This window comes from Corvus hawaiiensis, chromosome 5 (assembly GCF_020740725.1).
Source record: "Corvus hawaiiensis isolate bCorHaw1 chromosome 5, bCorHaw1.pri.cur, whole genome shotgun sequence".
NCBI classification, from domain to species: Eukaryota; Metazoa; Chordata; class Aves; order Passeriformes; family Corvidae; genus Corvus; species Corvus hawaiiensis.
Window position 1 is genome coordinate 13798725 of NC_063217.1, and position 6233 is coordinate 13804957.

At 40.8% G+C, this 6233-nt stretch overlaps 1 long non-coding RNA gene across 1 annotated transcript; it reads left to right on the forward strand.

Moving 5' to 3' along the window:
- Positions 1-5577, forward strand: LOC125325636. The gene is made up of 2 exons (XR_007203452.1): positions 1-356; positions 3814-5577. It is a non-coding gene; the product is annotated as an uncharacterized LOC125325636 (long non-coding RNA).
- Positions 5578-6233: the final 656 nt, after the last annotated feature.

Genomic DNA, 6233 nt, shown 5'->3' on the forward strand with positions numbered 1-6233 from the left:
CAGAAGAAACAAATTGGGTCTTAAAATTTTATTATCTTTCATTAATAAATAAGAATAAAATACTAGTACATAGTGTTCCCAGATGAAACTTACCAGTGCAAATTTCTTTCAACTATTTTATATTCAAAGCAGCTTTATAATGATTTGCTAATCAATCTTTATCTATAAGCATTCTGAGACAGCAAGAAAAGGAGGTTATTTATAAGTATTTCTGAAAGTCTCTCAACAATGTATATTAACACTTTTGTCTTTCTGGTTCAGTAAAACAAAGATGCAAACTTCTTCACAGTCTGCAAAGAATTTCTGCTTCATCAGAAGATAAAATGTTTTGTGTAATCTCCAAACATTCAATTGAGGTAAGATGGTATCTGAATGTTAAATGGCTTCTTAGGTAGAAGTATTTTCTGTATTAAACAATTTGATAATTCAAATAATCTCTCTCTCTTAAAAAATAATATTTCTAGATAGTCAGGGTTTCATAGGTCAAATGAGATATAAAAGTGCAAATTTCAGGACCAGCTCAGCAGCACTGGACAAAGTGGCAGGACTGAAAATCCTGGCAATAGCAGAGCTCTGTCTGAGCATGGGAAAGAAAACAGGTGGGTAGAAGGGAGGGAGAGAATTTAAGAAGGAATTAGAAACCAGCTGAGAGTCCATCAATCCACAAATGTGGTGGTGGTTGAAGAAGGCAAGGGACCAGGAAGAACTGATAGGGTGCCCAGTGGCTGAGGCAGGGATGAAAATAGAGGTGAGTAGGTTTTGGAGCAAGTAGCTGAAAGGGGACTGTAAGGGGTCAGGATGGGGCGAGGGCAGGGACTATCCCTAAGGGCTTGTGGGCCTCAGGGAGGCTGTACAGAGATGGGTGAGATTTGCATGGGGAAGCCGATGGAGAAGGACTGAGAGTCCTGTCCACCTCCCAGGATCCACAGACTCTCCTGCTCTGTGCAATCTCCTCCTGCCACTTCTGAATAACTTCAGTAGTGCTACTGCATTTTATCATTAAACAGGTGCAACTCAAGTGTCTGTCTACTGTGTGCAGCAGATGAAGAGCTGTCACATTTATTCCATTGTGGCACAATGGAAAATAACTTCCACAGCAACACCCTACATTATCCTGCAAGGAATACTTTCTCAAGGAGAGGAGAGCAGAGAGGGCTGTGCTGCACTGTATGTTGCTGTTTTCTCTGTATGATGGTAGAGCATTTTAGAGGTTTATTCTGCTGGATTGCTGGAAGCAAGTCTGTCTTCCAGAAAATTTCTGAAGGTGCCTATTTGAAATCTCAGGTAAAATGGCCCTCAGTATGTCAGTACTATGATTTCTTTAATCTGTGCAATTAAAGTGTATAAGGAACATAGTCAAAATCTGGTGTTGTGTATTAAATGCATATATTTATTGTGAAAAGCTGATCTGTGATGACTTGTAACATGATGATATGGAGGTGATGCTTAGTGATTCAAGCCTAAATCTGCCAACGTGTAAGTACAAAGCATGTGGGGGCTCTGCTTTCTGCTAAATGGAAGTATTAGCAATACTATTTTTCAAATATAGAGATACCAAGTTCTACTATTTTTTGCCTGTTGAATAAAGATAGTTTTGTACAGTGATGGAAATGGGCCTAAGAGATAGAAAGCTTAACTTCATACATAAATATGTATATATCATTTACATGATATATTTAAATCATGTAAATACGTATATATCACCTAATAGGAAAATTTTAGTATATAATTTAGTAATGCTCATGATGTTTTACATCTTTGCAGAATGTGTCTTTTTTTTAAATCTTCTAGTAGCTTCTTTCAGAATATCCAGGTGATGGTAAGAACTGCAGAGGTCTGCAGAGCAAACTCCAAAGTTTAAATGTTTTGCTTATATGCTGTTTGAAAGTGAGGTGATGATACCTCTGCTTGAATATATTCTTGTGCTATCGTGAAGACCTGCACTAGGTAAAGCTCAATAACTCAAACCTGCACTCCTGGATCGGTGCACACCCCAGTAGTGCCCCAGGTTTGAGAAGGGGAGACAGTGCCCCTGCTCACCCTGCTGCTCAGCAGCTCTCCTTGGAGGTTGCAGCAGCTTGATCTGTTTTCAGCAGAATCTCTTAACCACTAGAGTGTGATACACATTGCAAAAAACTCTCCTTACTGGATGTTTCTGAGTCAAGCTAAATGTCAGGTTCTGAGTGTGCTCAGTAAATCAAGGGGGAGCAGTGCAGGAACACCTGGTCTGCAGGTGCCAGAGCTGGTGGGAAGATGTCTCAACAAAAATGAAGACCAATGGGGTGTATGTCATGGCCCAGCTTAAGGCATATGGAGACAATATTGCCTTAAAAATCATCTGGGTGTGGAAGTGAGATTTTTTCAAGACTGTTGTCCTGATCTTAGGCACCTAAATTCCATGTAAATTGAAATGCAAGCACTTTAATACCTTCTAGGTTATAGATGTATTTACCCAAGCACACTTGTAGATGTTGCAGATGAATCTGGATCCCAGCTGGACGAGATTTTAAGTGCAGCCTAAGTGTGTATGTACAAAGTGGAAGACTTTGTAAATTCAGATGGGGCAGGACCATTCCTTCTCACTTGTGAGCATCACCTGGTTCAGCATCTGCTTTATCTTCTCCCACAGTAAGCTGAAGCAAACCACTGCCTCCCACATACTGCTGCAATGATTCATGTTATTAAAACACCCTGGAGTAGGATTTTGCAGCACTGGGACAAATGGATGTAAAATGAGGACCATCCTATGTGATGTGCTCCCCAGCCTGAGCTGGCCAAAGAACAGATTGTGTTACATCAATGCCTCTTTGCACAGCATTCAGGCAGCCTTGGGGAACCTAAAAGATGCCCTTAACTTCACATTTCTGGGCTGAGAGGTTTATTTTGTGACTCAAAGAGGCACAGCTGACTTTCAGTTGCTTTTTTAAAAGATAGTATGCTTCAGTGCCTTGTGTATAAAAGCAAATGGAATGAACACAGTGATGGCAGCAATACAAACTTTATAACTTTAATCTACTAGGACAGATCATTCAGTGGTGAAGCTGATTTAAAAGGAATGACTGCCATTCTAAAATTGTCTCTCCTCTTCCTCTCCCTTTCCCTCTCACTCCTCCTCTCCTTTCTTTCTAAGCATATTAGCTGGAGCACTAGAGACATTTGTTTGGTACAGGAGGAAATGTTTTTTCCTACTTCATTAGATAGGGTAAACTTTCCTGAAAGTGACAAGTAATCTCCTTAGGGAGTTGCTAATCAGTAGCTGGAAGAAACATACTTTCCATATTTTTCCTCTAGCCAAGACCTCAGCTTTCTTCTCTCTGGGATCCCTTCATCTTTCCAAGATGACTTCATTTTGGGAACCCTACTTTTCTGCATCACCTCTGCTTTCCAGGACCCCAAACACCATGGTTTATGTGCAGAAGCACATTACATGATCAGCCAATTGGTGACTGGTTTGCACTTCTTTATTACTGGAGGATTTGGGATGTGGCACTTTAGTTCAGTCCAGGTGTTATCAAAATTTCTCTGTCTGCATTGGTTGCAGTGGCAGACTTCTGTTTGAGAGTCAAAAGTTCGGATTCAGACACTGGTTCTCCATACCAGTTTTCTGTAGCCTGTCAGTGTTCAAATTGAATTTTCTTCTTTCACCTACAACAGCTAGAAAGGATTCTCTGCTGGGAATTTTCCTTCACAAATTACTTTTCCCTGGAGTGGAACTCCAGATTCAGAGGAGACTTATTTCTGCATGTCTCATTCTGTGTTCAAATCAATAGCTTCCAGGTCATATGAAAACCCCTCTTTGTGCATTCTTTCTAGTTGGCAAGCAGTGATGATCTCAGGCCAGACTGGAATTGGTTTTCTGGCTTACCTGCAACTGACCTGTGACTGATGTGAGGATGGAACATTCAAGGTCCATCAGGGTTGTTCTGTCCAGTACTGGAGCCAGACTATATCCCTTTAAGAATCTGTTCTGTGAGAAAAGAGGAGCACACTTTCCTGAGCCCTTGGAGATCTCATGTGTTGCTGGTGTCAGGTTATGAAGTTCCTGCTGCTCTCATCTATTCAGTGAAGTCTCTGACTCTGTTGAAGGTGATGGGACCTGCAATACCTGCCTGCACTGTGGACTCAAATTGTATCTACGAAGGCTCTGAACAGTGGAAATGTCTTCTCATGTGACCCCTTTTTGCCTTCTCTACAGGATGAGCAACATATTATGGCCAGTCCCCATCTTTGTAAGTTAGAATATACATACACAAAAAGATAATACAGGAAAGAAGGATGAAATATAAGACAAAGTGTATAGCTACACAAAGACTTAACAATTTGTGGTCCCAGCACCCTATGCAAGACTGGCTTTTCTTGAACTGGCTACAGCTGTGTATCTCCTTCCTCCAAGGACAGGCTTGGGGGCAGTTCATACCCAGACTAACTTTGGCAGCAATTCTCACTCCAGCTCTCCTCCACCAGTGGGCAGAGCTCAGAGGGTCCTGGTGAGCTTTGAAAAGCTTAGCCCAGACACGGTTCCCACCTGCTCAAAGGCCCAGTCCAGATCTAAAATCCTTGATATAAATAGTTGTCTGGTATTCCCATGCCATAACTTCCACTCATTTTTGATTTTCCAAAACTGACGCCTAAATGGAAATTGTAATGCTTTTGTACCCTTGACTACTTTGCTGTGCAGCCCATGTTGTGCATACCACTGGCCTAATTTCCTTCCAACTGTTAAACCTCTGAATTTGATTAGAAGGAAAAAGGAGATGTCCAGGCTGACAAACCTACACTTAAAAAATTAAAGGGAAAAAGAAAAGCCCAACAAAAAATATTCTAGGCTTAGCAAGCAGTAATTGGATTGCTTTCTGGCTTCATTTCAGCCTCAGCTGCTTCCTCCCACTCCCACCTCTCAGCCAATATTTCATACAGTAACACAAAATACCTAAGAAGGTGGATTATACAAAATATCTCTGTGTTTGGTCTCTGGTTGAAATCCAGACATGGTTAGTGATTAGAGGATCAATGAAGTCCATTGAGTGACCTGTGTAAGATAAATCATTGTACTCCCACAGCGTGAAGTTCTTCCTACAGGGAGAAGTGGAGGAAAAGCACCAAAAAATGATTTAAATGTCACTTGTCAAACTTTTAATAAGCCCTAACGTGGGTGTGGTGAAGTGTTAAGTTTTTTCCAGAGTTAGGGAAGTTTATGTCCTGTCTGCCAGTCTGGTATTGAAGATATTTTGGAAATGAGCTGATAATTCTTTCCTGGACTGGGGAGGGAGATTGCTGATGTCTTCAGGAAGACTTTGCACTGAAATCCCAGACAAAAGGAATTGTTACCCTTGGTAAGTTGTGTGCACTATTTTTCTAACCCTTTCAAATATTGTAGCTCAAAATGAAGGCATTTCCTTTTCTATAGCTACTCCTTGTTAAATTCTGTTTAAAATACTGGTGTCTGAGGCATGATGTTTTGTACTCCATCCCTGATTTTTGTTGTCACTGGGTATTATAAATCCCCAAAAAGCTACAATATGTTCCATCTAACTGATACAATAACAGTCAAACTTCTGGGAATAAAAACCCTACTTCAAGTCTGAAGTATTTTGCCTCTGTATCCAGTGAAGCAATGTGTGAACGCTTGAAAGTCTCTGTCACTGAGGATAAAAGATATCACCACCTGCTACAAATAGTGCTGTGCTGGTAGCCCTGGTGAGCAGTGATTCCTCTACAGCTGTAACTAACTTTAGATATCGCTGCAGATTTTGTAAATATACGACTTGGTCTTAGAATTTCACTACAATTTCCCTTTCAAATATGAGGATGCCAAACTGTTTGAAGAATTAGTTCCTGTCATCAGCTTTTGCTTTACTGCCTTTCTGTTTCACCTTATGCTTCCCTATTTCCTATGTCACACCACAAAGAGACCAAAACCTCCCAGTCTAGTGTATTTGTGAGCTCCTGTGCTTTTAAAGGAAATGGTTCCAAATTTTCAGTTACACTTTACCGTGGAGTTGTTTATGGCTGTCATAGTTCTTGTGCAGAACCTGTGCTCTACCACAGTTCTGCCTCCCTAGTTTATGTAAAGTATCTTGTGCCCACTGCAGGCCTGATTCAGAGGTGAATTATGGCACTTTTACACCATCTTAATGTACTGTCTCAGTAAAAGCACAGGTGTAAATTTGCAATAGATTATTAGGAATCATTAGTTGATAACAAAGCAGCAGGAAGAGACAGAAAACAAACAA